Here is a 10,993-nt window from a genome sequence, read left to right on the forward strand (position 1 = left end):
TTGCGTGGCATCTAGACCCATTTTTGTGTACTCAACGTTTATGAATGAAATCCCAGGGCTGCTGGTTTCAGAAGGCCTTTGAGGCACTTTGTAGGCACTTATATCTATGGCTTCAATGACTTTAAAACATTGACACTTGAATGAGTATGACATCATTGCCTTCATGTAAGGATGTACAACTACTATCCTAAACTACTAGCTTTCCTGTAGCTCAGTGGTAAGAGCATTGCATTAACAACTCAAGGTTGTGGGTTCGATCCCAGGGGATTGCAAATACCTATGTAAAATATATAGAATACAGCAATGTCTGTTGCTTTGGATAAAAGTGTCTGCCAAATGAGTAAATATCAATGTACTGTAAGACATTATTTGATCAAGGATGCATTTCCACTGCATGGTTGACATATTGATGTTTTAACTGTTAACAGCTGAATCATGATAAGACGATTTATATATTTATATTTGAGGGAAAATTTCAGTGAATTCCTTACATGTAAAAAAGAAGGTTAGGGTATGAGAATTCATGATATTCGTCTCAGAAAATAAGGCTTCCGGGGTGAAACTTTACATTTCAAGAAGGTTTGTTACAGGCTTTGCATTTTTTTCTTAAAATGGAAAAACAGGAAAGCACAATTCTAAACAAAAATGAAGAGATCATCATCTATCTGTGCCTTTTAAATATGCTTTTGTTATTAAAAGCAGCCAGTACTTTAAGGAATAAATAAATTGTTTGTATTATTCTTTAAGGAATTAATAAATTATGATTTATGTATTATTGTTATTTTCCTTGCTGTATGTTTCTGTATGTTGCTGTACATTGTTAAATGTAAATGTTAATGTTTCATCCCTCACATTTTACTTTAAATCTGTAAATGTCAGTAACAACCGCCTCGCTGTACAATGATTTGAATATTTCATAAAAGCAGATTTAATGTACAGTGCAAACATTTTGAAAATGCAGTACTGAACCCTCTTATAGAAAAGAACCGAAAAGACTGACAGGTTCATGAGTCACTTTTGATTTATTAGAAGCGCTTGCGTCTTAACTTGTCAAACCTATACTTCAAGTTCTTCATGACCTATTGTGCAAATTGACATTTCTCATGAGATTTTCAACTGAACCCACCCCTTTGTTTTCCTGTATTCTAGATTTCTGACACGCAATTTGGCCTTTTGTTTTGTATTTGAGATCCATAGTAACTTTTTTTTTCTTAAACAACCATTTTTATCAAACAGAATTTCTAGCTACTTAGACAATAAAGAATCTGTTGACATGAGAAGAAAACACATTCATAGGCTAACACTTTAAAAATGCCACACAAACAAAATAATAAAACACAGAAAGTGGAGACTAAAATATGCATATGTTTAAATGTCTTTGCTCCTGTTTCGGTTCAGATGTTTTTGAGATTCTCATTATATAATTTTTTCTACTGTAAAATCATTTAAATGATTGAAAAGTAAATATAAAGTAATAAACATCCGTGGCTTTTTACTCTATAAACTAAAGACAGTAAAGACAAAATTGCTCTTTTGGCAACGGAGTCAAGAAATTTGTAGGATGAATATGAATCAAAGTACCGAATGTCAACAACCTTTGATCCTATTGTGTGTTGCAACGAAATGCCAGACCAATACTAAAATAAATACATATTATTTGTTTTTAATGTGTAACAATTAAAGCATTAGGATGCAATTGATCACTGAGAAACACCCTGTCTTACAGTTTATTGCATCAGAAATAAGGGGAAAGAAGTGTCATTTAAACTTTTCAGAGCTTCTCAAGTCACAAACAAAGAAAAAGTTTGTCACCATCTGGTGGATCGTTCTTGCAAAATCATTGTAAAAATCTAGTGCATTTCTTTAGGTCAGGACACAAAAGCTGGAGAGAAAGTTGGACAGATTTTTTTCTCATCAGAAATAGTATACCCATTAATTTCAAAGAAACACCTCATGCAAAACATATACATTACAAATATAAATCTTAATAAACCTGTTTGATCTGTTTATACATATGTTTTCTTTGTTCTTGTTTATTACCTGAAATCTAAATGTTTATAAAATATTATAATAAATGTCAGTAACAACAACCTGCCTGAACAATTCATGGACTAACTCAAGTAAATGTCATGAGTAGTTCAATCTTTTGTATTATGCCATTTAGAAATGGCAAAACAGAATGACCTCAATAAAAACCTTTTCGTCAGATTTAAGAGAAATGTTTGAGTTTAAATTTGTCAATCCTGTACTTTAATCTCTTCTGTAAATTCAGATTTTTTTTCTCTTTTTCCTGCATAACCGTTGATTCAAGATGTTAGACTGGGGACAGACGCATATACCTTTCACACTATTGCCGATGGTGGTTCTTCAGTTTAGACTTACAGAACGTCATTACTGAATGTCATCTGAACAAGGTACCTAAATCATATGAGATCATGTGCAGGCTCCATACTAAACTGGTTGCTCTTATATAACCATCAGAGAAATGAACAGGCACTCCACCCTGAGATTTTCCTTTATGCTGTTCTTGTGCAGAGTTTCAATATAAGTAACAACAATGTGCTAAAACCATACATGGATTAATTTGATCACATTTTGGGGTGGATTCCTGGACAGGGATCAGCCAAGACTAGGCCTTAGATTAATAAGGATATTTAGGATGTTTTAAAGAACATACTTTACAAACTAACATTACTGTGTGCATCTTGAGACAAAACAATCGCACTGATATATTTTAAAATAGTGCAAGTTGTTTTCGATCAAGACGACACTAACATTTGAATTAGTCTGGGACTGTTTAAGCCCGGCAGGGAAACTGCCCCTTTTGTTTAGTTGTTAGACATTCTGTTTGTTTTTCATTTTTGTTTATTTAGTATTTGTTTAATTCTTTAATCCTTTTTGAAAAATGTGACAGCATTTTCTACTGCTATTTTAGAAACGTCTGATCTCCAATTATAAAAGCTGTACATTGTTCCTGTAAATTGTATAAACGAAACACTCCTCATCTCCTGTATATATCTAAGCATTGCTGGCTGTAGATATGACAGACTGGGACTTTCATCTGAATACATAGTTTTGAGATTCTATTTCTGACGCTGTTATAAAGTCAGTGTTTCGTAACTGAGATCATGCAGACTGTATCGTATGTTTGCCATTATGCAAAGAATCTATGACAAAAAAAACAATTCATTGTTTTCTCTGATAGTTATACCAGAGAAATTATTTTCTTTGAAAACCTTTAAAATGATGAACTGAACAGGCACTCCACCCCGTCACATCCATATTTCAAGCCAGAGATTTTCATTTATTCTTTTCTTGTAAATGAAAAGAATTTAAGGTTTCATTTCTCTTTACCAGTACCTCCCACACACCATCCCTACAGAATGATTGTTGTGCCACGTTTACCAAAAACTTCTTATCGCTATGTCATCTTAAGTTATACCTTAAGCTGTACCTTATCATTAATATGTTTTTCGAAACATTCTTAGTTAAGTATACCTTTTGTAAGTCACACGTTCGGAAGGTTGGTCTGGAGCGATAAATTTAGGCACTTATATCTGTGGCTTCAATGACTTTAACACATTGACACTTGAATGAATATGAAATCATTGCCTTCATTTAGAGATGTACGACTACTGTGAGACATTATCTGATCATGGATGCATTTCCACTGCATGGTTGACATATTGATGTCTTAACTTTTAACAGATGAATTAGGATAAGAAGATTTATATATTTATATTTGAGGGAAAATGTTTAGAAATTTCAGTGAATTCCTTATAAGAAAGTTTAGGTATAACAATTCATGATACTAGTCTATCTAAATAATGCTTCTAGTTTGAAATTTCACATTTAAGAAGGTATGTTAAAGGCTTTGCATTTTTACCTTGAACTGGAGAAACAGGAGAGCGCAACTTTGGAATTTGTTTAGAATGACACCTGTAAAATACTTTCTGTGAACCTTTCAAATGACAAAAATAATTGTCTCCATCTGATGGATCATTATTGAAAAAACAACTGTTAAAGTCAATTAATGTTCTCATGGCAGGATAGGAAAAGAAAGCTGGACAGAAATTTTGACAAAATAGCATTCCCAATAAATTCAACAAACCACCAAAAGCAACACGTACATGTGACAAATATAAATAATAAATCCCACCAGATGGGTTTGTGTATTTAGATTTTTTTCTTTGCTGTACGTTTCCTCCCTCATATTGAACTGTCTTTAAATGTCAGTAACAACAACAGCCTCGCTCTACAATGAATGGACTATTTAAAATGCAAATTTAGTCCAAACATTTTAAATATGCAGTACTGAACCCACTAATAGAAAAGAACTGAAAAGACTGACAGGTTCATGCGTCACTTTATACATCAGATTTATGAGAAGCGCTTTTGTCTTAACTTGTCAAACCTATACTTCAAGTTCTTCTGCAAATTCTTAACAGTTTTTGCATTTTGTTCTGCATGACCAATAGTGCAAAATTACATTTCTCATATGATTTTCAACTGAACAAATCCCTTTATTTTCCTGAATTCTCGATTTCTACTACTTTAACAACACCACACAAACGAAGAAAAAAAAAAAAGCGGAGACTAAATTATATATATGTCTTTACGCCTGCTTCTGTTCTGATTCAAATACTGTAAAATCGTATAGGCTACCATAATTGATTAAAATGTTAATGTAAAGTAATAAACATCCATGGCTTTTTAATCTACACTGAAACTTTTTCTGTCATTATATAAAGTCACATGTACATGTTTGAAAACAACTTTTGATCCTTTTGTGTGTTGCAACACAATGCAAGACCAATACTTAATAAAACTACTTATGCTTTCCTTTTTAATATGCAAACAATTAATGCCTTGATCACTAAGAAACACCCTGTCCTACAGTTTATTGCATCTCAAATAAGGTAAAAAAGTGTCCAGTCATTGGTGATACAAAGTTTAAAGGTGGATATTGTAGACCTCTGACTATAAATCATTTATTTTTGGAGTGTCCTGACACAAATGTTCTGGACAGAAATCAATAATTACTTAGAAACTAAAACCATATGTTTTGTTAAACTTGTGGAATCTGATATTTTGCTTAAATGTTTTTAATTGGAGGATGATATTGATTTTATGATTATATTTGATGTAATGATTATAATTGCCCTTTTTTATATTCAAAAAGTTAAGTGGTGTGAAAAAATACCCAACTTTGAGCATTTTAAAAAATAAAGTTAAAATACATTATGAAACAATACTCCTACAATACAAACGAGTAAAAAATTTAAAGCAAGGTAGATTATAAACCTATTTAATACAAACAAAGCATTTTATGTAAAAGGCATTTCAGTTTAAGTTTGTGTATAGGATTATGTACTTATTTGTATAATATTCTTCAAATTGTTTTTCATTATAGCAGGTGGACATAAAGTGGATGTTGCAATGTGCTTTTACGCTTCTGACAGGTTTGAAAGACTTGAAATGTCAAGAACAACAATTTGCCTATACAATGGACTTCCAAGCTCATTTCATTTTTTTCTATTTTTGTTTATTGTTGTTTCACTGTTGAACTTTCAGATTTTGAAGTTTCTCTTCTAGAAAAACATGACAGCCTTATAAACAGAGTTTGTAGAAATGCCTGTGTTTGAACTGGTTAAATCTTTACATTGTTCCCATAAATGATATTCTGTAAACGACATGTGATTTACATTTAGATATGACAGACTTATAGACATATAAGTAGTTATGATTTATTCTAATTTCTGATGTCAAAAAAGTCATAAAATCACTGTTTTACAACTGAGATCATATGAATAATAACCTGTGGTTTCTATAATTTAAAGAATCTCTTGACGTTACATAACATGACAACACAACACTTTTAAAACTTCCAACCCCACCTCCTCCCGGACTGACAGTCAGTACATGGGTTGTGCAAGCAGGAATGTCGACCGAAACTAATCTGTACAAAACATGCATTTTTACTTGCATACTTAGAATGCAAAAGAATGTTGATTTCTTTTCTTGTAAAGGAGAAGCCTACAGATTCGTTTTTTCTGTAACAGCACCTCCCTCACGCCACACCTATAGCTTCTATAAATTGCCCAGATTTCTGTCACTAAACCAAAACTCACAATGGATAAATTTACAAAGAAAATCAAACACAAAGTCCAGGTATGACTTTATACATTTTTAAATGCATTTCTATTAATAACATTACATTTTACATACAAAATATTCACTAGAATAAAAGTTGTGACAGCTACCTCCCATTTTGGTACTGCTATACTAATCTTTATTCTTTTTGTTTTCTGTGATTCACGATTTAGAAAATGGGCAAATTACTAGAAACTCGTAAGCAAACTGCTAAATATTCTAAAATTTATGAAAGTAATTCTGATATAGGTACAACCTGTAATGATTTATATATTGATGAAAAAGATGGAACAATTATTAGTTTAGGATCATTTCTAAATAGATTTAATTCCCATGTTATAAGCTTTCAAATGTGGATACAGGTTATAAATCTGTTTGAACTTGAACCTGGTCCAATTTGTGTTAAAAATGGAAAAATTATACCTCATGACACTAAAAAATTCAAATGCTGTGACTCATGTGTTATTGTAATTTGGTCTAAAACAGAACAAATTGTAAAACGCATATGTCATGGTGGTTATGTTGGCAATGGTAACATATTAACATCAAGTTCTATTTTTGAAAATCTTGGTGATGATTATAAGACATTAGTAATTTTTCCAAATTATTTTTATTTTTATATCTATTCGACTATATGGATAAGAACTTATCCAAACAAGCGTTTGGCTAAAATTATACTGCAGGGTTCCATTGATTCTCTACAATTCCTAAATATAAAAACAATTACAAATCAATTTGACATAAATGATAGAATTTATTTTTTCAGTCGGCCCTCTGGCGAATTACAATTAATTAGAGGCAAAATTTTGCCACGCCCTTCAGACAGATATGACCTTTTAGATAATGAATTTCTGATTTCTGAATCAGGGTTTGACGGAGACATTGGAACCGATATTATCTTAATAAAACGTAATTATCCGATTATTGGGAAGTACAATGGACAGTACACATATCAATCCAAAACTTATGGGCGGATTGTGACTTTTCCTGATTTTATTTTAAAAGAAAACAATGTTATATATAACTAATTTATAAAAATAAATAATGATATATTATTTTTCAACACAAAAATTATAGTTTATTTTTAAAAATATTAACAATATTTTAATACTATTAATAAGCCACACACCTTCAAAATTAGGCTGATTTGAGGCAATTCAATTTCGCAGTTCTGCTTGCAAGTTTGCATGAAATTTCCCATTTTCAGTGGCATTCCGAAGAGAGACCTTCTGCTGACCATCTTGTAAGTTTTTTTTTAGACATTGCTAAAGCACCACACGCAGATATATATTAGAATTCTTTATGTTAATTATCTTTCTATGAACTGTAATGAGTACACTCATTTTCACATTTCAAATGTGCCGTGTGTTGATCAGGACACACTGAACATCTGGAGGACTAGGACTTCTCCCAGTAAGCCTATCTTTATGTGGGCCGTGTGTTGATCTGGACAAGGGCACACTGAACATCTGGAGGACTAGGACTTCTCCCAGTAAGCCTATCTTTATGTGGGCCGTGTGTTGATCTGGACAGGGGCACACTGAACATCTGAGGACTAGGACTTTTCGCAGCCAGCTTGTGTGGACCAACCCCGGAACGAGGGGGACCTGCCTATGGCACACTTCCTCAACGGAGCGGGTGATGGCCTTTTTCTACAGGAGAAAAAGTGCAAGGCCACTTTTTAGTCCTAGTCCACCCCTGGATCTGAAGGTTTCATTTGGAATGCATCTTGGACAGATTTTTTTTTTTCATAATTTTAACACATCTTTAAAAGACAACAAGTGTAAAAAACAACATCTGAACCTCCTCTACAGTACTTGGGGGATGATACTCGTCATCTGGCTCTTTAGATAACTTGTTGTCTTTTTAATATATTACTTATATTGTCAGGCATGACTTTTTTATAATTTGGAACTGAATAGAAGTTTGAACCTGCCTCACATAATAAATTGATTTCTTTAATAATAAATAGTAATAAATGTGTAATGTAATACTGTAATGTAAGAAATGTAATAATAATAAATAGGTTTGTTTAATAGTAAATAGTAATAAATAGGTAATGTAATAATGTAATGTAAAAAATGTAATAATAATAAATGGATTTGTTCCAAACTGTGTGGGATTCTTCAGAAATTGTTCCAGTCAGGGCCGTGCACAGAGGGGCATGTGCTGAAACTGTAAAGGGGCACCCCCTATTTTTAAGTGGTCACATCTTAATGACAAATCCAATAAAACAAAATAGCAGTATAAAAAGCTTTAGATTTATTCACTATTAATAACAACACATTGCGTTTTCAGACCTCAAATAGATAAGATATGAACATTTTAGACACAGTGTTTCTTGCGTAAAGAAAATGCCGTAGTTATTCAAACAATGAGAGAATTATTTACCCATGCAAGATGTTCAGCTGCTGAGGAACTTCAGTTCATTCAGTCAAGATAGTGGAAGTGAAATAATGAGATTTTATTAACAGCTTCCAATCCAACAAGAGTTAGTCACCAGCACTTTTTAATAACATTCATTGGCTAAATCTTTGTAAAACAGACAAACATGGACAGATGTTAAGGGTTTCTAATATCATTGATTTAATGAGGAAGAAAAAACACCACCAAAAAGGTCACTTCAGAGTGTAGGGGCAAAAGGGGTATGGGCTCTTCACAGGTTAAGCCCTACCTGTGCCATTGCCTGTGTCCAGTATATTAAAAAGAATTGAATGTTACTGCAATTTTTTTTATAAGGATAAGATCCCTTAAACACACCTCCTGATTTCACTTCATTGGCTGCCAGTTGCCGCCACCATCAAATTCAAATCGCTGACCCTGACCTTCAGAACGGTAAGGGCAAATTCGCCACTTTACCTTAACTCACTGCCCCAGGTCTACATCCCGCATCTTCGGTCTGAAAATGAGCAACGCCTGGTGCCACAACGAGGCACCAAATCGCTTGGAAAAACCTTTACTCATTCGGTTCCCTTGGGGTGGAATGTACCAGCCTCCAACAGAGCTGCAGCATCCTTCAGAACTATTAAAAAACCCTCAAAACATACCTCTTCCGCATTTTCAATGTTTTGTGTGACGGAAAAAAAATATTATCTCCCTGGCGTACTTCAACTTAGTCCTAGTAACGTAAACTATCAGAATGAACGTATAGCCAAAAATCATCAAACTTCTAATTTCAGATCAACAGCTAATTGGAATTTTGTTCAAATAGTTTTCACTTTATAATCAGAGTCAGATTAAAATGAATTATAGTGCTAAATCTGTTTAAAACATAGCAAGACAGAAGCCAAGATACCTTGGCCCACGCTATTAGATACCATCATAGGGAGTTTGGGTGGTTCTTTACGATTCAAAAGACTTCAAAGACTTCATGAAATCAAATTGAGAGTTTTGTGGCTTTTGTTCTGCTGTATTTCTGTTCATTCGGAAGCCACATGTGTGCTAGTAAAAAAATAATCCAGTATTTTCTTTGGATTAAGTGCAAATAGGTAAATGTCATTTGTACCTATAAATAGTGGCGGAAACCATAAGTATTTGCACCTCAGTATTGCTGTGCATTAAACAATATGCAATAATAAAAGAGTATAAATGATATTTATAAAAGATTGGTAACCTATTGAGATAATAACCCTAACCTTACCCTGAAGTTCATGAATTAAACTTAATTTTGTTTTAAATTAATTTGATTGAAAACAAATGATCTTATGGAGAAAGTGGAAAGAGCGATTTTGTCAAATGGTAGATGTGATGCCGGGTCACCATTGTCAAGGTCAGTGGCGGTTCTACATTGAATCACTCCCCGGGCGAGATCCGCTCTGGGTGCCCCCCCATCTACTCCCACCCATCCGAGAGAAAAAAAGCCATGTTTTACCATAACTATATAAGTGTAAGACGAACCTTATATTTCTCAATTGCACAAATCCTTCAACAGAACATTTTAAAAACACAATTCTGCACAAATCAGTATAAGTTATCAGAACTTAAATATACTCTATGTACATAAATGTTGCAACATATGTACATGATGTACATATGTATCATGATGTAACACGACCAGAGAACAACAACATTAAAATATTAAGAATAATATACAAATAAAATATAGAAAAAATATTCTAAATAGCACAAATCCTTCATCACACAAAAGCAAATCTAATTATTACACTATTGCACTAAGAACAGAAAACACAAACTAAAACCTGACCTTTCTGGCCTTCCTTAATGCAAAATCATCAATAATGTCATCATACGAAAACTGCCCCCTATTGAGTTATTGATACTGATGATAGGAAGGCCAGTGAGCTGTTCTTGAGACATGGTTGACCTCAGGTATGACTTGATCAACTTTTGAAAAGCTCCTCTCTGCTTGAGCCACAGTGACTGGCAGAGTAAGTGTAATCCTGAGAGCAGTCCAAAAGTTGGGGTAGATCTCTGATAGATCCTTATCATGCATAAAAGTGATAAAATTCAAGGAGGCTGATGGTTTTTGATGGCTGACCAGTGACAGAGGATTCTCCAAAATACTTTAGAAGTGCCCATGAATTTGCAATTGAAATTGACATCAAAAGACAGTAGGCTACAGTATAACTCTTATGAATTGCAAATTTAAATAAACATGCCCTTACATGCCAAATGTCTGTCATGACTCATTAGACGCTTTATTAATCTAATCTAAGGGAGGAACAATTAGCTCCTTGGTTACTGCCTCAAATTATATTCTTTGTCACGCAACAGAGTTATAGCAAATGTTTGCCTTTGAACACATCCAGACATATGTTAATTTCGTTGGCTAATTACAGGGCCCAACATTAACCCCAATGATGGAAATAAATAATAACTT

The 10,993-nt window shown here is 33.3% G+C and overlaps 1 long non-coding RNA gene across 1 annotated transcript; it reads left to right on the forward strand.

Annotated features, from left to right (window-relative positions):
* Positions 1-6,137: 6,137 nt before the first annotated feature.
* On the forward strand, positions 6,138-8,084 carry LOC130434699 (uncharacterized). The gene is made up of 3 exons (XR_008908704.1): positions 6,138-6,171; positions 6,327-7,396; positions 7,530-8,084. It is a non-coding gene; the product is annotated as an uncharacterized LOC130434699 (long non-coding RNA).
* Positions 8,085-10,993: the final 2,909 nt, after the last annotated feature.

Source organism: Triplophysa dalaica, chromosome 13, assembly GCF_015846415.1.
Source record: "Triplophysa dalaica isolate WHDGS20190420 chromosome 13, ASM1584641v1, whole genome shotgun sequence".
In the NCBI taxonomy this organism is placed as follows: domain Eukaryota; kingdom Metazoa; phylum Chordata; class Actinopteri; order Cypriniformes; family Nemacheilidae; genus Triplophysa; species Triplophysa dalaica.